The sequence below is a fragment of the Onychomys torridus genome, chromosome 6 (assembly GCF_903995425.1).
Source record: "Onychomys torridus chromosome 6, mOncTor1.1, whole genome shotgun sequence".
Lineage (NCBI taxonomy): Eukaryota > Metazoa > Chordata > Mammalia > Rodentia > Cricetidae > Onychomys > Onychomys torridus.
In genome coordinates this window covers 42,980,794-43,003,411 of record NC_050448.1, presented here as the reverse complement: position 1 = coordinate 43,003,411, position 22,618 = coordinate 42,980,794, and the positions used below count along the sequence as shown (strand labels likewise).

The 22,618-nt window shown below is 40.3% G+C and overlaps 1 pseudogene; it reads right to left on the bottom strand.

Annotated features, from left to right (window-relative positions):
* Positions 1–454: 454 nt before the first annotated feature.
* On the bottom strand, positions 455–19,508 carry LOC118586153 (annotated as a pseudogene).
* Between the last annotated feature and the right edge of the window lie 3,110 nt (positions 19,509–22,618).

Here is a 22,618-nt window from a genome sequence, read left to right as displayed (position 1 = left end):
CTCCCTGGGAAAATTCATGCAGCATTCCCACACTGTCCTGATTCTACCCAGTGAGGTCTTACTCTCAACTTTGTCTTCTGAGTGGAGGTTTGCTATTTTAGTAACACTACTGTTCAATAGTCTGAAGACATAGACCCCAGGCAAGCCACAGACCTCCCCGTATCTCCTTCCACTCATTGATAAATTGGAGCCTGACGTTGTGTTCAGAATAGCCTAGTCAGCTTATAGATGTCAGTTCTGTCTTCAGGGGTTTCCAGCTCTCATCTTGACTATGACTTTACCTCCTTCTCCCAATCCCATGTCATTGCTAATACCAAATGAATCTGACAGCTGTTGACGTTGATTTCATTCACCATGTTAACCTTACACTAACACAGCAACAAGCCAATGTTAGCCCCAGAAAAACAAGCTGCTGCTTCAGAAGCAACCTGAAAGGAAAGGTTGAGCCAGATCATCATCCGGCTCTGCATGCCACATGGGACTCACAACTCCACTCATCCAGAACAGTCGACACTGGTGTTGTTAAGCTCGCTGCTCACAGAAGCTGAGGTCAGCTGGATGCTCCTGTCTACAGTGGGGACTCTCCCACCCACAGTTTCTTCAGTGTTCCTCTTTGGCCTCAGCAGAATAATGAAGCACTTGGGAAGAAATATGCGTCCTAACAAGCCATAGCTGGATGCCAAAATGGCAATATTTCCACGGCCACTTTGAATTTGCCTTTGGTGCTCAGGTAAGCAGGGACAAAAGAGATCCAGACAATGAAAAAGACCAGCATCCCGAAAGTGATGCATTTCCCTTCATAATAGTTATCTGGCAGCTGGCGAGCCACAAAGGTTGTAAGGAAACACAGTAAGGCCAGAAGGACATCAAAACCAAATATGGAGCACAGAAACTCTATAGAACCTTCATTGCATTCAAAGATGATCTTTACATTTTGAGGTTCAATGTTCTTGTACACCCTTGGAGGCTCCAACATCAAGTAAGCTGAGCTTACACCAATCTCCCCTAAAACACAGATCAGCACAATGAGTTTTCGAATAACGGGGTGCATTGATATAAGCTGAGTTTTGGATACGGAAATCCTGTAGGCAAAAAAGAGTGAAATAGTCTTTCCAAGAATGGAAGACAGACAAAGGCAAAAGCCCAGTGCCAGAGTGGTCTGGCGGGCCATGCAGGACCAGTTGAGTGGCTTGCCTATGAAGAGCATGGATGAGAGCAGGGTGATGACCAGAGACATCTGAAGGAGGAAGCTCAGCTCCCTGTCATTGGCCTTCACCAATGGAGTGTGCCTGTGGATCACATACACCGCCATGACTGCCAAAACCACAAGGGCCCCAAAGATGGAGAGGATGACAATGGTGAACCCCAGGGCCTCCTCATAAGCGAGGAACTCCACCTCCTTTGACACACACTTGCTCTTCTGTGCATTGGACCAATCATCTTCCCCACATGAATCACATTCCCTTTGGCCTGTTGAGAAAGAGCAGAGAATTGACTGCAAGAAAATCCACTTGTCACCTTTAATTGTGAACATCCCAGAGTAGTCAAGTTCTAGCAGTCATGTTCAACTCAAGGACAGCTATGAGTAACATGCAATGTAAAGTTCTTAAAGCGGTAAGAGATTATTTTGTGGTTTTTTTCTTTGTAAATCAATTATTCTGTTCTTGAGCATGAATTTTGTAGATGACATCATGTCACAATGTCAAAAGGTTGGAAAACTCTGCAAGAATCATTGAAATGCCCTCATATAAAATCTATATAGTGTCTCAAATTAGTCATGATAAAAGGAGTGTACAGAAACACCTATAGATTGAGAATTACTTTCAATATTAGGAATTTAGTCCTTCCTTTCCATTTCAGCTTTTTCTGAGCTGCTATTTTCCACTGGCATATTCCTCTTTTTTCTTCTCCATAAAGCTTAGAACAATCCAGAAATGGGGTGAGTAACTACTGAGGTGAAACGACCAACGAGACTATTATTTGGACAAGGCTGTTTAAACTCACTGTGTTTTCAATCTACCATTCAATATCCCCTCACAGAAGAGAATTTTATAGCGGCCCATTTGGACATCCCCAGCCCTGGATGCAGATCTGAGTGGGTGCAGAGAATGAAGACTGGAAGGGAAATAAAGTAGCAACCATGGTCCCTGAGGCTAGGAAGAGGGTCCTGTCAGGATGCAGAGTCTAAGGGAGAGTCCTGGTGAACAAGAACGCTGGACGCAAGGCGAGTTTATGTTAGTCAGCAAAATGAATTTCTGTTAATATTCACTCAAGGGTTCAGGTAAAGACTGGAGTTTCCTTTCGTCACTCTGAGTGCTGTGCTGACTTCTGTGGCTGGAATTCTCTGCAGACCTGACACCGCGGAGTTGCTCAGGTTACAGTGTGCTCATTTTTTTGCTAGGCCCATTGCATGTTTTTAAAGTATGCTCTGCTCTTAAGGGCCATTTGACAAAAGACAAGTACTGTGAAGGCCTAGACTTAACTTTAGAGGCTCGGGAATATGCTATGATAACTCGAAAGAATACAGAACAGTATCCTCCTGCAGACATCCTGTCTGCTGTTTATGGAAAGGAAAGCTTAACAAGATCCTGTCTGTGGTTAATGGCCCTTGGAGATATCAAGATAATCCTGCTGAGCAGTCCAGATAATCCTGTTCAGCAGGTTGTGGTTTCACGTCCAAAGTCTAGACCAATAGTTTCAAAAAAATCACCTTACCCCTTCTACCCAATCCCAAGTTGCCAATTCCCAGCTTGTGGTTTTTCCCTATAAAAACCTTCTATACCTGGGCACATGGCCGTTGCCACATTTCCTTCCATCTGCCATGTGGTGGCCCAGGTTGAACCTGAATAAAAGGACCCTATGTGCTTCCATTGGAAACTGGCTCATTGGTGGTCTCTGGGGGTTTCGAGAACAGGTACAACAGTTCAATTGTGTCCTTTTAACAGAGACACAGCAAACCTGCATCAATAAAACCCACAGCCTGAGCCTGCTAAAAGTCAGCTCCAGTGAGCAGCAACAGAGCAGACTGGTGTAGGCGTTCATGCAGCAGAATCTGTGCAAGGCGTGTGCTCTCAGTGCTTAGAACATGAAGACAATCAGATGAATTTCCCCCAATTATAGTTAATGTTTCATCTAGTTCCCAAGCAAGGAATTCGAAGGCTGTGAATTTATTCATGTTTCACATTTCACAAATGTTGCTTGTTATCATCCTTTTCAGTTTCATATCTGCAGGTCTTTCCCAACTTCAGCTGCTTTGGGAATGAAAAGCCACACTGTAGCTTTTTTTCACGTTACAAAGAACATTCAATACTTTGGTGCATTTTGTGTTTTTGTCATACACTGTTTACACAATTTACCAAAAGGATTCCCAATGACCTATTGGCCAACACATGTTGAACCTTGATTTAGTATCACTGAGAAAATGTTCCTCTCCACCTGGATTTTCTGACACATCCATCTGCACATGGCAGACAATCAAAGCAGCATAAGGTTCCCTATGAAAAATCTGTTCACGGGTCCCTGGAGGACACACATCTGCACACAAACACAAATGCAATGGATATAACAGCAGTCTTAAAGTATCTTCTGCTGTGAAACTAAGAAACTAAGAAGTTCTCATCTGGATTCCCATGGAGACTTTTCTGTTTATAAAGGTGATAAACCCAGTGTACCTGGGACAAGATACTATACAGAGGCAGCACAGAGGAGTCTAGAAAGAACTTTCCAACAGGATGGTCCTGTGATTGAGCTCAGAAATGCCATACTAATGCTCAGACTAGTTCTGGTTCTGGGGATCGAGACCAGGCACCTCGCCTATGACACTCTGGAGATGAGACTATTTGATAAGTCTATTCCTTCTTTGGGGGAAGCCTATGTCCCCAAGAATCATCTTGAGAACCTGAAAGATATTCCTTCTCAGCAAAGCAGAGGTCTTCAAACAATGATTTCTCCCCATCATTGTATTAAAATCAAACATGAGCCATGAATGGTCAATAGAGAAGAAGGAGGAGGAGGAGGAGGAGGAGGAGGAGGAGGAGGAGGAGAAAAGAAAACAACCTGTACAGCAGCAAAAAGTAGGAAAAGTAGAGAGATGTGGCACATAGATATTTTCTTGTTAAATGAGTTTAGACATTCCTGTAGTTAACATAGGTCTCCCTTTATATTTTGAATTTTATCTTAATTAATTGTTTATTTTGGGTGTGTGTGTACACTGTGTTGTGTGTATGGTGCAATCATGTAAGTATGCACCGACATATGTGTATGCAGAGGCTAGAGCAAGATTTCCTGTGTTTTCCTCTGTTGTTCAACTTACTGTCTTGAGGCTGGGTCTCGCATTGGAACTGCAGCTCATTGTTTTGGCTAGGCTGGCTGGCCAGCAAGCTCCCCATTTCTACATGCCTCTGCCCTCAGTGTTGGGATTAGAGGTGTATATAGCCAGGCCTGCCTTTTTATGTGGTCACTGAATATTAGGTCTTCAGGTCTCATGTTTTCAGGATATGTGCTCTTTATCTTCCCAGACTCCTATATTTTTATATTATACATAGAGATATGTTTTAAAATTCAGAAGTAGCATTTATAAGTGTTTATATTTCAATTGGAGGAGGTGTTCTTATTTCAAGGAGGGTTAGGATACCTTTTCTGGGTCAGTCTTGGGAACATATACTTGCAGTCCCAGAATGTGGAGGACTAATTCTGGATGATGGTGAGTTTGAAACAGCCTGGGCTATAGAGTGAGCTCACATGTCAAAAACCAACAGAAAAATAATCAGCCCACAATGTAAGCCTGTGAAATCTTCAATCACTTATCAATGTGTACTGTTGATGTAAATGCTTATGAAATTTGTGTTTAACTACTATGGTGTGGGGGGCTGGGAGCTGTGTAAGAAAGCTGTGAAATGATTGTGAACTATGGATGGGGCAGAGTGCAGTACGTTCTTCCCACAAAGTGTCTTAGAAAGAATTGCATAAACTATGATAAGTGAATGCACTTGAAAGCAAGGACATGAAGAGAATGCTCTGCCATGCTCACACTATCCCTGTGGGAAAAGCAAAGGTCTGGGAGGAATATTCTTGGCTCTTTCACATGATCAAAGATAATCAGACATCACACTAGGTGTGTTCCCTTGCTATACTTGTATTTGCTTAGGCTGACTGTAAATATCACCTACTGTACTGCTTGCTTCTGTGTGAAAATAAGAAGTGCTCTTTCTGCATTGCTCTTGAGCTCAAAAGCCTTGCATCCCCTCATGACCCAACGCAGATCTTTGGCGTTTTCTTTTATCCTGGGAGACTTAGCCTCACTGACTGAGGTGGGTCAACAGACTACATTGGAAGCAATTGCAATATACAAATACATTAATTCTAGTAGAGAAGTTAAGAAAAAGTGTGATTGTATTGTACTGGAATAGCATTAAAACAGAAATTTGCTAAATGTTATTGTTTTTCTATTATTTTAATAGAATAAGATTCCTGCAAACATTGGACACACAGCAACATATTCTTTATTCTTTTTTCCAGGTAGAACATGAGCCCCTGGACTATACTTAGCTTAAGCAAAACAAACAGAAGAGTGTCAAGAGTCATCCATGAAGTAGTTCACGACATAGGGAATAGGCTCGGAGTCATAGAAGATGTTACACAGTTCTGGTTAAGCAGCTCTGTCCTTTCTGCGGTATCAGAAGCATCCCAAATCTGTGTGGTCCTATGAGATAGCCCCATGCTACACAAGGCCGCTTAGCCCTTGATACAGCTAATGTGTCTCAGAGACTGAATTTCAGGTTTCTTTTTCTTTTTTACTATTTTGTTATTTTATTAAAAGTAGAGGTTTTTTTTTTTCTCATATACTATATCCTTATTAGAGTTTCCTCTCCCTCTACTCCTCCCAGTTCCTTCCCATCTCCATTCCCACCCAAATCCACTCTCTTTCCCTCTTACTGGAAAACAAACAGGCTTCCACGAGATAATAATAAAATAAAATAAGAATAAAAACTAACACATCGGAATAGGACAAAACAAAGACACACAAGGAAAAAAGAGTCCAGGGGGGAAAAAGCACAAGAAACAGATATAGATGCAGAGACTCACTCATTTGCACACTCAGGAATGCCATAAAGACAATAAACTGGAAGCCATATTATATGGAGAGAGAGAGAGAGAGAGAGAGAGAGAGAGAGAGAGAGAGAGAGAGAGAGAGAATTTTCTCTCCTATATATATGCTCTGTATATTCTGTGGTGTGTGTGTGTGTGTGTGTGTGTGTGTGTGTGTGTGTGTGTGTGTGTGATAAAAATAGAATTTTAAAAAGTCATGACAGAACATCACAGGACAATAGGACAATGAATCTCTACAGATGTGGCTGAATTTGTTTTCTGTAGATCATCTATCCTGGGCATGCAGTCTACCCTTAAGAATAATTTGTTTTCCCAAGTGAGACTGTCTTAGAGAAAACTAAATTTTCATTTGGGTGTTTATCAAATGATAATAGCTTCTGGGGTTGGGATGGAGGTATGTATCCACTTAGGTCCCTAGCCTATCTAGTATTAGATTCTTGGCAACTCGCTCAGTGTCAGGCATGGGTTCCCTCTCATGGAGTAGGCCTTAAATTCCATCAGAGTGTGGTTGATTAGTCCCACTATGTTTGTGCCACTGTTGTATCAGAGTATCATGCAGACAGGTCCCCACTCTAGACAGAAGTGTTTGGGGTTTTTGTTTGTTTGTTTCTTTGTTTTGTTTTTGTTTTTTGTTTTTTTTGGTTTTTATTTTTGTTTTTTGAGACAGGGTTTCTCTGTGTAGCTTTGCACCTTTCCTGGAACTCACTTTATAGCCCAGGCTGGCCTTGAACTTACAGAGATCCACCTTCCTCTGCCTCCCGGGTGCTGGGATTAAAGGCGTGTGCCACAGTAACGGGGTTGGTTTTTACCTTTCTCTTCTGGTAACATGCAAAGTACCTCTTAGTACCAGGAGGTGTGAAGACTCTAGTTAGGCAACAGCATGACTTTCCCATACTCAATGAGATTATGTAGGCATTGTCTTCAGCAAAAGGTCTTACCATAAGCTTGTAGAGAGCAACCAATGGCCTTGGTCATTGCCTGGGTTATTTGTGGGTTTCCATGAGGCCCCTTTGGCCAACAATTCAATTTTATGTAACCCATTTTTGGCACTGGAGGTTTCACTTGGTGGTGAGGAATATCTAGTTGGGACTTCATCTCCCTTGTTTGGTAGTTTCATTTAGATCTCTTTCATATATGTATATGTTTTAAGAAGCTGTGGTAGGTTTCTTTATGATCCCTCAAATAGCCCTTAGTATAATCTGTCCCTTCTGCATTCCTTCCTTTACGTCCCTCCCTCCCCCCATCATTTAATCCTCCCATTCTAGTCTCCACCCCACCCCCATCTCTCCATAATTATGTATTCTCGTTCTCCTTCCTTGGGAGATCCTTCTGTACTGTACGTTTGGGTATGTTGTTATATTCACTTCCATTAAATTCTAGAAAGTCTTTCGTGTCTTTCTTATTTCTGTCTTGACCCATTCATTCTTCACTCAGTAGTGAGTTGTCTGGCTTCCATGAGTTTGTAAGCTTTCTGTTGTTTCTGTTGCTGAAACGCAGCTTTAATTGGAGATGGTCAGAAAGGATACAGGGAGCTATTTCAATTTTCTTCTATCTGTTGAGACTGGATTTATGTATGAATATGTAGTCAATTTTGGAAAAAGTTCCATGGGGTACTTAGAAGAACATACATTCTTTTGTGTTTTGGCAAAATGGTCTGTAAATATGTTAGGTCCATTTGGCTTACAATGTCAGTTAGTTCCAGCATTTCTCTGTTTTGTTTTTGTTTGTATGACCTGTCTATTGGCGAGAGTGGGGTATTATAGTCTCCAACTATCGGTGTGTGGGTGTCAATATGTGATTGGTTTTATCGTGGAATGTCTTATTTTCTCCACCTATTTTGATGGAAAGTTTTGCTGAATATAGTAATTCTGGGCTGGCATCTGTGCTCTCTTATAGTCTGCAGCACATCTGTCCAGGCCTTTCTGGCTTTTAGAGTCTCCACTGAGAAGTCAGATGTAATTCTAATAGGTCTGCTTTTATGTGCTACTTGGTCTTTTTCCCTTGCCAGTTTTAATATTCTTTCTTTATTCTGTAAATTTCATGTTTTCATTATTCTGTGCTGAGGGGAATTTATTTTCTGGTCCAGGCTATTTGCTGTTCTGTCTGATTCTTGTACCTTGATAGGCATCTCCTTCTTTAGGTAGGAAAATGTTCTTCTGTGATTTTGTCGAAAATGTGTTCTGTGCCTTTCACCTGTGCGTCTTCTCATTCTATTCCTATTATTTTTACATTTTGCCTTTTCACAGTGTCCCAGATATCCTGGATGTTTGTGCCAAGACATTTTTAGATTTAATAATTTCTTTGACTGATGTATCCTTTTCTTCAACTGTGTCTTCAGTGCCTGGGATCCTTCCATCTCTGGTATTCTGTTGGTGAAGCCTGCTTCTGAGATTCCTGTTCAAGTTCCTAAATTTTTCATTTCCAGATTTCCCTCAGTTTGGGTTTTCTCTATTGATTCTATTTCTTCTTTCAGATCTTTCCACTGTTTGCATTTTCATAGATTTCATTAAGGGATTTATTCATTTCCTCTTTAACGACCTTTATCCGTGAAGGCTATTTTGTACATTTCAACTATGTTGCAATATTCAGGGCCTGCTGTGGTAGGGTTGCTGGGCTCTAGTGGAGCGATATCATTCTGGCTACTAATGGTTGTGTTTTTATCCTGGTGTCTAAGTACTGGGGTTTGGGAACGTTGTAATTCTAGGTGCTGATGTCTTGTCTTGTCTTTGTTGGATGAGTGTTTTGTTCCTTGGTTTCTCTTGCCCTCTCTAGTTCTGAAGGGAGGGGTGTGTGGCGGCTGTGGGCTGTCTGCTAGGAAGTACTGAGATCCTAATAGGTGCGGCCACTGCAGGTTTGGGGTAAAATGTGTTTCTAGGTATTGGGAGTAACTTTTAGAAATGGGGATGTCCTGGAAGGGTGGGGTTGGGGAGAGACCAGGGGACAGAGGAAAGCAAGTTATTCCACTAGAATCAGCCAGATCCCCTGGGAATGGGGCCAGAGCGTGAGAAGAGGACACCAAGGGTAGTCTGCTATAGAGGTGGGGTGAGGTTAGGGAACTGGACTTGGGGGAGAGGAGGGGGAAGTCTGCACTTAGCCCATCTGCTTCCCTGCCCACGGTCAAATTTTATGTTTTATTTAATTATTTGTTCACTTTTTGTGTTTCAGTGCTGGGTTCACACTCCAGGTTTCAATCCTGCTGGGCAAGCACTCTTCCGCTATATCCCAGCCCTGACGTAATTAGTTTACATCTTAAAGCTGTCTGTAGTTAAGGGCTACTAGATTGGACAGAGCAGCTGGACAGAGAAAGGTCTGCAGCAGGGAGCTCTGGCACCCCATGGCAAACACTGACAAACTGCTGTTCAGGCTTTCAGTCATAACATATTCAAGTACTGCTTCGGGATGGGCCAAGAAAGACAGAGACTGACAGGTAGGGTGTGTATGTGTGTGTGTGTGTGTGTGTGTGTGTGTGTGAGTGTGAGTGTGTATAAGCCTATATATATTTATTCATGGACCGTTTAAAGTAATTGACTGATGCGAAAGATCTTGTAGGTGTCTGGCATACAATAAGAGCTCAAAAATCTTGAGTTCCTTGTACTTTACTCTTAGATGGTTTCCCCAAATCTTGGAAGATTGGGGATTTCAAACTTTATGGCAAGTGGGTATATTCAAGTAGAGGGGTAGCACTTTTCCCATTCTGTCCTCCCCTGCCAAAAAAGTTCTGAAGCAACAACGAGTCTCTTACTATACATGTACACTTACGTCACTCCATGCTCCTGGAAAATTCCTCCATTCTGAGAGTTACCGAACGATTAAATTTCTCTTAGAGTTTATCATTTTACTCCAACTCCACAAGTTACTCAATAGCATACACTAATATCACTGCTCTATAATTTTATTTTCACTGAGCTAATATTTCACTGAAGATTATAATAAATGTAGTTGTTTGGTCCAAGATAGCACTCTTATTTTCTAGCAAATGATGGGGGATTTACTTGACTTTTTTCAACATTTCTCTTATTCTTTTTCTTTCCCTTTCTCTCTCCAGGCCATCTCTCTCCCTCCCTCACTGTGTAACGCAGACTGGCCTGTCATCTGTGATCCTCTTCCTCTTCAGCCTTCTTAGGGCTGGATTCTAGGCCTGCACAGCATGCTCTGCTGTTCTCCTGCACTCCTCTGGGTATTGTTTCCACGCTGTGAACCAGGAGCTAGCCAGTAGCTCACCAAACACTTCTGTTGTGAAAGATTTGTGTATCAAAGCGTTCCCCTCCCCGCTGCTGTAGAGGGAGCAAAGACACTGTTCAGTGGTGAAATACACACGGTGTGGAAAGCCGTGGTTTTGACATCCAGAGCTGGAGAAGGGAGAGTGTATGGGAATGCTGTAATAATAAGAAGAAATAAGCCGTAACCATCACAATGGCAGTAGTAAAAGGATAGACTTTCCTGGAGTAAGCGTTTCACATTAAAAACAACAGAACAACACAAAAACCAGTATACCTCCTCAAAACCCTGACTTCTATTACCTCCCAGGATGACTTTAAAAATAAAATCTTAGGTTATAAGACTTGGCTGTTGTTTGTTTAACACTCCAGAATAGAACTTTTTAACGATATGTTCAAACTTCTCAAAATGCATTTGTACACATACATAGAATACCTGGTTACTAGGTTTCCTACCTCAACTTATGAACCTGTGAATTCCTCCCCCACTACTCATCTTCCCTGGGAATACAAGAGAAGAAAACCGGAAAGAAATGAGGTCCTTCTAGATCTACAGTCAGAGGGAAGGGATGCTCCAGGGTTGCCCCAGGGTTAACTATACGTGTTGATCTGAGAAATCACTACACATCCTGCAAAAAAGATAGCATGAATTCAAAACAACAACCTTCACACGTGTCCCAGACTTCAACATCACAAAGAGCCTTTTAGTATCAGAAACTTCAAGGTATTTATGAGCAGCAAAATAGGCATGAATTCCAGGAAAGCTGTCTCAGAAATTCCTTCTTCAACCGCACACAAGCAGAAAACTCTGAATTGATAAAGAATTACGTAAAAAATAACAGAAGAGAGCACAGGACCCAAGGTCCATGGAGAACAGATCAAACCCTTCTGAAATAAAGTGATGTTCTCTCCCACACCAAAACAGAATCAATGTGTATGCAATGCTGAGAAGCTAGCAGTCTGAGAGTGGGGAGGGGTGGAAAGAGCTGGAGAGAGGGGACTTTAGAGGGGCTAGACTGGGGAAAGAGAGGGGAGGAGGAAAGAGAATTATTGCATTTGAATTAAAGATGTATACAGAATTAGAAAGAAACTCAAGAATGAAGCACTTGTTATAGGGAAGGGCGGAAGAACAGGACTCCCAGCCACACCGAGCGTGACGCCACTTCAGTGGGAACTGAGAATACATCAGGGAGGGGAGGAGACCCACACAAGTCCTTTAGGATGCTGACAAAATAGTAAAGACTAGGAGGACAGGTTAACCATCCTACAGAGCTGGACGAAAGCAAGCAGTCCAAGAGGTAGTCAGTTCTCCCTTGCCACAAGTGTTGCCATGAAAGAAACTACCCTTCCCTGTGCCAGTAGAGGGCAGTCTTAAAATAGGGACTTTGGGAGCCAGTGAAAGCATCCGTCCTTGTCAAGTCTACTATGGAAGAAAACAAAGACTCAGAATCAAAACATTCCAGCAAATACTAATTCTCCTGTGAAATATGCATATGCACCACTACAATTACTGCTACCACCATCACCGTCATTACCACCACCATTAATTTAAAAAACCTACTCTAATAAACACAGCAATTAAAACAGAAACAACTATCATTAATAAGAAAACCTACTCTAATAAACACAGCAATTAAAACAGAGGTTCTTAGAAAAGTACTTGATGATAAACACAATTGTCTTCAATAAGAATTTAAAGCTTAAGCGTTCTAAATATAGCTTGGTGATAGGACACTTGCCTACCATTTATAGCAAACTAAGAAGAGGGGAATGAAAAGAAAATTTAAAATTATGGGATACAGCAAAAAAAAATGTGCTAATAGGAAAATTTATATCCAGTGATGTCTACATTGGAAAAAGTAAAAATAGGAAATAAACAATCTATCATTGTATCTCAAAAAGCTAGGAAAACAAATAACAAACAACCCAAAAAATTAGTATAAAGAAAGACATAATAAAAATCAAAGCAAAAATTAATAAAGAGGCTGAAAATATAATGCTTAATTGATACAGTCTGGGGGTCTTGCTTGAGTTCATTTTCTCTGCCAGTTCAAGAATTGAAAGGCAGAAAAATCTCAAGGGGGTGGTGCACTGTGATCCAGCAGACACAAAGAGAAAAAGACCCTCTGCAAAGCAGAGGGGGGATTCGGAAAGCAGAAAATCTGGTCTCTTGTCTAGGACTGGATTTTTAAAGCCTCTGAAGAAGTTTTGTTCTCTAACTTATGGTGGGTCCATTTGGAGAAAGCTAGGGTGGTTGATTGTCCAACTGTTGTGTACCGTGACCTGAGTAGGCCTTGAACTTGTTGAACCAGTCCATCAGCTGGGGACCTGCTGGTGGGAGACAAAAGCCAACCAGGCCTGTGTTTTACACTGTTCTTATGATCGGCTGTAGATATATTTTTGGTAACCTAGAAGGAATTGTACAGCTTATTGAGACTTAACCAAAAGAATGTAAAGGAGCCAGAGAGAAAGGAAACTTCAGTGGGCCTATAATAAAATTGAATCAGCAATATTATTTGTTATTGCTGCTGTTAAATAAAAAGTCCAGAAAAAAAGTGGCTTCCCACTAAATCATGTTTAGAGTATTAATAGATTTAATGATATAATAATGATTCCTCTTTAAATTCTTCCAAAATGTTAAAAGGGAGTAGCAAACTAAAAAAAAAAAAAAAAATACAAATATCATATTTCTCACTCATATTGGAATCTGTATTTTTTTTTATTTTTTATTTTTTGAGACAGGGTTTCTGTCTGTAGTTTTGGTGCCTGTACTGGATCTTGCTCTGTAGACCAGGCTGGCCTAGAACTCACAGAGATCTGCCTGGTTCTGCCTCCCAAGTGCTGGGATTAAAGGTGTATGCCAATGCCGCTGCCCAGTTTTTATTTATTTGTATTATTTAAAGGCATGAAAGTAAAAGTAGACTATTTGCAGAAGGGAAGGGGACCAGGGAGAGAGACAAGAAGGGTAGAGAGGAGAAAATATGATTAAATGCATTGGGTATGTATGTAAAGTAGTATAATGAGGCTTACTATTTGACATAGTGAATATACATACATTGTATATGTATATCGTATGAGTATACACACACACACAATCATAAGAATCAACACCAAGTGATGTTGGCATAAATAGAACATATAGACCATTGGTCTAGAAAAAATCTTAGATGCAAACCTGTGCATTCTCCAGCCAAAAGATTTTAAAGGCTCTAAGAAAGTTAGTTGAAGAAAGGGCAGGCTTTTGTAACTGCTGGGAAAATTAAACCAACCTTCACCAGTAAGCAGGGCTATTATCAGAAAGACAAAGGGCAGTGAGTGAGGATGTGGAGAAATCAGAACACTTCACATGGGTAGTGTGAAAGCACATCAGTCCACATCAATGGTATGAACCCACAGTAGTACTCCACATGAACAATGGGAATATACATTAGCATTTCACATGGAAGGTGTGAAGATACACTAGTACTTCACATGGATGATATGAACATACATTAGTACTTCATATAGATGATATGAACATTAGTACTTCACATAGATGGGGCGAATTGCATTTAGTACTCCACATGGTGGGGTGAATGTAAGTTTGTACTCTACATGGATAGTATGAACATACATTGGTACTTCATATGGATGGTGTGAACACACATTAGTACTTCATATGGACAGCATAAATGTGTATTAGTGTAGACACTATGGAAACCATTACATAAATCATTAAAATATTAAAAAACAGAACAGCTACATATCTAGAAATCCTAATATGCATACATAGCCAAAAGAGATTAAATCTGTTTATCAAAGAAACATCTTCACATTCATATGCATCACCATTCAGACTACCCAAGAAATCGCCCACATCATCAACTGATGAATGGGTACAGAAAATATAGTATATATGTCCAAATAGAATATGTTTATGTACAAAGGGATGAAATGCTTCATTTGCAACAATATGGGTAAAACTGGAGATCATTATACTAAATGAAATAATTTTAAAGAGTTGATCTCCTTAGAGATGAAGAACATACTGTGTGATTACAAAAAGCTAAAGAGCATGAGGAAGAAGGAAGGAGAGGTTGACCAATGATACAAGATACAGTAGATAGTAGTAAGATGTTCTGGTGTGCAACTGTATACTAAAATGACTATAGATAATAATAATATACCATATTTAAAAACTTGAATATTTTCAACATAAAGCACCAATAAGTGATTTGGGAAGACATGTACTTAACATGACCTAAATATCATACAATGCATGCATGTATGATAACATCACACAATACTTCATAAATATTCACAACTTTTCTCATGCACGCTTAAACATATTTTTAATTAAAGCAAAAAATTTAAAAAAATGGATATGAAAATGGAAGAAATAAAAAGATTAATTTTACTCAGGAAAGAAACCAGAAAAACATCTAAAAAATAATGAGGGAATCACTATGAAAGTAAAAATAAAATCAGAAAGAATATATGTCAATGAAATGTTGCATGAATCTTAAAAGGTCTTAATAAAATCAAACCTGAAGCCAGGTATTGGGGTGAACGCTGGAAGATCAGAGAAGCAGAACAAGCCACAGCCACCTCACCTTGCCAACTTCTCAGCTGATCCTGTTTCCTCAGACTGGAAGCCACTGAGTCCTCATCCAGAGTGAATCTCAGCCGAACTGTTGCTCTAAAGCCTAAAAGCTTAACCAGCCTCTAGTTCCTGGTTTTCACGCCTTATATACCTTTCTGCCATCACTTCCTGGGATTAAAGGCGTGAGTCTCCATGCCTGGATGTGTCCAGTGTGGCTTTGAACTCAGAGATCCAGATGGATCTCTGCCTTTGGAATGTTAGGATTAAAGGTGTGTGTGGCACCATTTTCTGACTTCTATATCTAGTGGCTGTTCTGTTCTCTGACCCCAGATAAGTTTTAGGGTGCACAATACTTTGGGAAATACAATATCACCACAATGAAATTTAATAAAAACCACTAACAATGAAAATAGGAATAGATTGTGAAGCCAAAAACTGCTGAGAGGAAGTGTGGGAAGAGCAATAAACTAGAGGAGTCAAACATAAATGTGTTTGGAGTGCTTGAAGAATAAAGACAAAATAACAAAACTAATATTTAAAATTGCAATCTCTGAAAGTATCCAAAACACCCTGAATATTTACACAGATACAATATTTATTGTACTTAGGGAAACTCATTTGGTTCCTGGAAATAATGCTGATATTTTATAGTCCATTTGTGTCTGAAAAAAAGATGTAAAACTTCACTTTTCTATATATACATAGATATATCACAGCAACTAACCCTTGATGATTTGGGGGTCCCAAAACACTGTCGAACACTTTGGGAGAACAAGCTCAAACGCAGGCCTGTGAACATGCATTCTCTATCTTGACCAGTGTAATTTTTTTCTCCACTGTTGTCTGTTGCATGAATCTTAATTCGTCTTAATTATAAAAACCCGGAGCCAGATATTAGGGTAAAAGCTGAAAGATCAGAGAAGCAGAGGAGCCAGGCACTAGTTCTTACCTCTACAAAATCTCAGCCTGAAAGGGATGACCTTTTGTCTCTTCCCACCTTACATTCCTTTCTCTGCCCAGCCACATCACTTCCTGTCTCAACCTCCCCATTGCTGAGATTACAGGTGTGTGCCACCTCTTTTAGACTGGATCAATCTTGTGAAGCCCAGGGTGGCCTTGAATTAACAGAGATCACTAGGATTAAAGGTGTGTGCCTCTACTGCATGGCCTCTATGGCTAACTAGTGGCTTAGCTCTGCACTCTGATCTTCAGGCTAGCTTTATTTGTTAGATCACAAACAAAATATCACTAAAATTGTCTAATTGCAATTTAGGATGTTGTGGTATCCGTTTTTCAATCTCCATTTCTAACAAACCCTGTTTTTGTTTGATCGTGGGCTATAAATGCAAGACTTTCAACTAATACAAAAGCTATAAAACCCCAGTAAAATTTAGTTGTCCAGAACATAGAGTTTTATTAAGAGAATAATTTGAAACTCATTAAAGCATAAAATAGTAATTTTCATTTTCATTTTTATTATCTACTGTGTCAAGGTTGATAATTCAAACATGAAAAGTGGTTGGTCAAATTGAGATTCCATATGAATACAATAACCATACTGGATCATAAAGATTTTTGAGAAAAATAAAGACTAAAGATTTTAGCAATAATTTCATATTATTTTCATATTATTGTAATTATAATAACAAGGTAAAGAATATTTTAGACATATTTAGGTTAAATAAATCATTAAATTTAATTTCATCTGTCTCTTTTTGCATTTTCCAGTGGGAACTCTTATTACTTTTGTAATAGGGAGCAATGGGGGAGTAGGTATGATCATGAATGTCATATACACGCATGAAAATCTTAATATTTGGCATTGTGGGGTCAAATACTCTCAACTATCTCTAGATGAAGGGAAGTGAGGGTTTTTGTTTTGTTTTTATATCTTTCCTAGATTTCCTCCACCCCCTTGCCATATCCCTTTTCCCCTGGGTTATCAGGGTCTGTGGACAGGAAAGCCCAGAGACCCATTTTCTACTTTGGCAAATCTCACAGTCTAGTGAAGAGGCTGGATAAATCTGTATTACAGTCAAATTCAATAAAGTCTATGCTGCTATTGTGGGAAGATTCTAATTGCCTTAGGAAAAACAGAACACTTATTTTTCCAGGAAAGGACTACCTGAGATGGGCTTAATCACACTAGCTGTCCATCAATGGATGTCTGCATAATGAAATTGCGGTACAAACACACAATGGAATTTTATTCAGCTGTAAAGGAAAATGAAACTATGGAGATCATGGGTAAATAGATGGAACTGGAAAAATTATACTGAATGGGGTAACCTATACCCAGAGAGACAAAGGTTTGCCTATTTTCTTAATATGTGGATCTTAGCTTCTAATTTTAACTTCATGTATCTAACCTGGAGTGCCTGTAGAAGCCAGGAAACTAAAATGGTAACATTGGGGCGATGTCATAATGGATGTGGACTACTAGAACATGGGTAATACGAAAGTAAAGAGGAGGGACGCTGGAGATGGAAAGGTTCAGTCAGCAATGGGGATGTAGAACAGAAAAAATGAAAGGATTCATGGGGGAGGGGTTTAACTGACATGAAGGATGTATGGAAAAAGTCATGTGGAAACCTGCTACTTTGTCAGCTAATTTAAAAATACAGGTTAAATGGTTAGAAGGGTGATATCCTGCACAGTGGGCTAATGTGTCTCTAGAATCCATTGTTTATCAACAAAATCCCAGTGTCAGTGTAGGGTAAGAACTGGGAGAGAGGGAGAAGAGAATAGTGATAACTATTGCAAATATGTTCTCATGGCAGCTCTGGTAGCCTGTCTTGGGTTGTACAAGACTGGACCTACCAACAGCCAATCATGGACTGAGAAGGAGCTAAGGCTGAGCCAGCCTTTCCTACTGATCTAGGGGCAGGGCTAGTCATTGGCTTCAGCTGTGTATCAAATGGTGATCTCACGCCAATGGATACTTTCCAATCCTCGCAGAAGATCCTAGTTAAAATCAAAGGGTCATCAGAAAGAGAAAAAGAAAAATGAAAAAAAAGTGTATGTGGGGAAGAAGAAAGAGACTAAAAAGGGGGAAAAAAGAAGAAAAATGTGTGTACTTAAGAAGAAAGAGAATAAAAGCAAATGGGGTGAAAATGAACAGAAATCACTGAGTGCATGTATGATATTGTCAAATTCTTACTATTCTTTTTCCTTTAGTATTCTTTTATTAATTGAGTTTTCTTAGAGACAAAAAGATTCTAAGCCTCTGTAACCTATAGTTCCATTCAAGGGGAAGGGTGCTCCAAAGAGGTCATGGTCAAGTGTACAGCAGCGTGTGAGAAGGGTGACTGTTGGACAGCGACAAGAAGCCTTTACAAAAATAACCCTTCTCTGACTCTTGTCCCATCCTGTCAACCTAGCTTGGAAAGGAACACACATCACACAGGAACATACTTCTGATCATCATCTGAGCATCACTCAGATTCCTCATCCAAAGGACATGGTACAATCACCAGCTCTTCACAGACAAGTAAGGCTGCAGAACTTTGTAGAAGACTGTTAAAAAACCCAGTCTCAGAACAACAACAACAAAAAAATCCAAAAATCCAAGCCAGTCAGGCAAACCATTTCTTTAAGTGGTCATGCAAGGTCATGAATGGCATGCTACATCACAAAGGAAAATAACTTACCTGCCATAGATCAAAGGTAGGTATATATGCACAAGTATTATTTGGAGAATATGGCCCGTGTCCTTCTTGACATCTGCTGAGACGATCCAGGGCATAAGCTATAGTATACACAGCTTGTTTGACGTTGTTTGTGGTTCTGAGCTGAGATATATCCAGATAAGTATTCTTCAGGTCTTCCAGCTTCTCTTCTCCAGTGCAGAGATGATCAGACATGTCATACAATCTGTCTTCTTTGCCGGTCATGTTCACTCTGTGGTCCACATTGTAAGGCACACTGCTGTTGGGCCAGGTGCAGTTAAAAGCAGTTTGCCAGAATTCAATGGTCAAGACATCATTTGGATCCTTGCTAGGGTGTACATCATAAAGAAATTCTTTTAATCCTGGTATAACGGCTCTTGGTACTGCAAGTCCGATACTTCCTCCAAAATATGGAAAGTACTCAGGCTTTGCAATGAGGGCTGAGGTAATCCAGGCTTCACTGGCTATCCATGTCCTATCAGTTATGTTGTGATGAATCATTTCCAGCACAAAGGGGCTGAGGTCAATGTCAGAGGTATAAAGTACAATGACTCTGGCAGTGGAACTAACAGCTTTTTGCATTTTCTCATTGGAGTAGATTTTGGGAATGGTTTCAGAGAAAGCAACACAGAGGCTGGCAGTCATTATTTTTTCCCTAAAGGATTTTATTTCATATTTCCCATAATCATCATCAACTACAATAACACATACCCAGACCCCACCAAACTGATGAAATTAACCATGGCCTGAGACTGATCTTATCACTGGCTGTTATGCAACTACAAAATGGAAACTGGAATTTGTCAGTAAAGAGCTGAACAGGAAGAAATATCGCCAACCTACAACTGATAATATTTAGTTAATGGAAGGCATGACTTCTGAATATACTTACTGAGAGGGAGAGAACTGGACAGGGCTCACTTTTCCACCCATCCTCCCTAGATAATGACTTTCTACTCCTCCATCTACCCGGGGGAAAATGCTTTGATTTCCTTATCAGTGCAGAGGACATCAGGGCTGCCAGTTATTAAGGTGAAAACACGCGATAGGCTAGTTTTCGTGGTGAGGTTGGGGGACCATAGCCCTGACAGGAATGCCATTTGCTCTCACCCAATCTCTTCATCAGCTTTCGGTCTCACACACAAACATGAACGAATGAGCCTAGCTCTCAGTCCACTCAGTAGCCCCAGTTGTTCTCACTCACACTCTTTCTCACCCCACCCTCATCTGTTCCCAATACTTCCCGTCTTGTCTCTCGTCCTCTCTTTTCCTAATTTCCTCTTCCAAGACTTTTGTCTATGTAGGTCTTAAAACTTAGTTTGAGATGGATGATAAAAAGTGCTACTCCAACCTCATATCTAAGCAATAGCTCCAATAAGTCACTAAACACTCATTTTATATGTGTATATTGAATAAATGAAGGAGCACTTCTTTATCTTAGCGTCCATTGATCTTTAGATGTATTTCCTATCTTTGGAAACATACAAACAGAGGTAAGCTAACCACATGCTCCTGAGTGTCTTGCATGCATCTTCGCTGTAGCTTACCCTCCATGTTACCCACTGTAGTTTAGAACATGTTACTTCTCCTCTACACAATCTGATGTTACTGAAAAGTGACCTCAAGGAGGGTCATCTCTAATGCCATAGCTCCCAGTCTGCCAGTCATGAACCCAGGCTATTCTATGCCCTCATTTCTTCCCCCTTTGTCCTAGTCTTACACTGTCAGCTACAGTTACACCCTTCTTTAGAACTACACAAGCAGCAACACCTAGAGGCCATGTACAAAAGATGTGTTTCTGAAGCAAAGTCAATGGGTTTCAATAGCTTGCTAAAGAATTCATCCCTTTGTGGGAGGAATAACTAATGTTTGAAAAGGCCATATGGAAACCTAGTATTTTATAAGCTTCATATAAATAATACATACTCATATAGTTTATATTATACAAAAGGATTTAGTTTGAGTTACCTACTCAGGGGAGTATGCTTACAGCTGAAGCCACAAGTTGCTAAATAAAAAGCCCAGTGCTAGGTGTGGTATATCTCCCCTCAAATTTGGGTCAGAGGTGTCCCAGAAACCCCTGAAACAACACAGGCTATTACTACTGCTCTTTGTTTCCCATGAGAACTTGAAGGTAAAACCTCACTGATGCAGATGCCTCACACATTGGTCACAGGATGTGGAGGTGGTACTCACCAGGAAGCTTCCTTCCTGCTGGCCAGCTTTCATGGTACTAGAAGGTGCTATGCAGGCTGCTGGTGTTAAACAAGTCATCGAAACACTTCCTCAACTATGAACCCTGTGAAATGCAGGGATTTTATAGGTCCTAAGAATGAACATACTAGTATTATTCTGCTGAACAGATATAATATAATAATATAATATCAAACTTTCCTCTAAATTCTTATCTCTATCTGTATATTAGTGGAGCTCTAAGAGTTCATCAGAGAAATGTCTGTGCAGCCACAAATGAGACATCTGTCTCATAACCTGCTTGCCAAGACTTGAGTATCATCAGAGAGTGGCAGCATTAAGAAGAACCAGAGTTCAGGGAGGACTGGACCAAACCCATGTCTTCTAGACATGACAGGACCACTGCACTCACGTCCTCACAGAGATCACGGTTACCTGCACAAGCTCTGCACACCTGTCAAGCCAGTGAACATCCTAGCATGGAAGAGGAAGGTGTTCATGAGTTCCCATTCCTAACAGAGGAAATGTGGATAGCTGATGAATTCTGGGGGAAGGAGACTCATATTTTTTTAAGAGTATGGCTTCTAGGAGGTCGACCACTTACCCAGGAGTACATGGAAAGAACAAGTTAGACTCAATGGGTTAATAAGACCAAAAAAAAAAAAAAAAAAAAAAAAAGGACATGAATTTGGGGAAGATAGAGGGATGGAGGTAGATTTGGAAGGCGTTAGATGGAGGAGTGGGATTGAATACAATCAAAATACATTGCATGAAATTCAGAATGAGTAGAAATATTTCAAAATAATTTAACCACATACGATCTTGTTACTTGTGGCTAGAGAGATGGTTCAGTGGTTAAGAGTACATGTTGCTCTTGTAGAGATCTGAATTCAGTTCCTATCACTTATATAAGTAGTTCACAACCATTCATAAACCCAGTTACAAGGGATTCAACAGGCACAAATATGGTACACATATATATGTCTAGGCAAAGCATTCATACACATAACATAAACCAAATACATCTTTATTGGTGAAATTATTAAGGCCACTACACGTAGTTAAAAGGGAGGTTTATTTTGTAGGGTAACTTACAAATGTAGGGTCTGGGAAAGGTATGGTGCAGTCTGGCGGTGTTCTCGGGAGAACTATGCTCAGTCTGCCTCAAGCGTCCAGGGTCCTGGAACCAAGAGCAGCCTCTCCTCTCAATCCTGGGTCTTCAGCATCCTCTCTCTGCCCTGCCTTGTAGGCGTGACCATTACCAAAGCTTCAATGGGGGTTGGAACTTCCAGGCCAAGGCTGGAATGGCTACCCACAACACATCTTTTTTAAAAAATTTCATCTGTTGCTTTAAAAGAATAACAATAACAAAATTTATCTTGTTATTTGAACCGCTTGGACTTTGACTTCCCCTCAAGGAAATTAGAGTTGCTAATTTAAATAATATAGATGGTTGTTCAATTTAGTAATGAAATAACAAATATGAAAGTGTCACCTAGGACCTTTATTTTTGCCTTCTTTTTAGATTTACTGAAGGACTTGAGGGAGCACATCTGACGAAGGATCCTTGGCTCATATGAGATCTGTCATTAGTATCTGATAGAAGACAGGCCTCACCAGAACAGCAGTTTGGCTAAGCTACACCAAATCACACCTAGGGTACCAGCTGAGTCACCCACCCTTTTCTTTATTTGTGTTTCTCTCTGTTTTCTGTTCCTTCTATATTTGCACTTGCAGTTCTATAAGAAATACTAAGCAGGGCTGAGGATATGGTTTAGGGGTGCAGTGTTTGCTTAGCATGAGCAAACCCATAGATTCTGTGCCCAGTACTACAGGTAAACAAACAAACA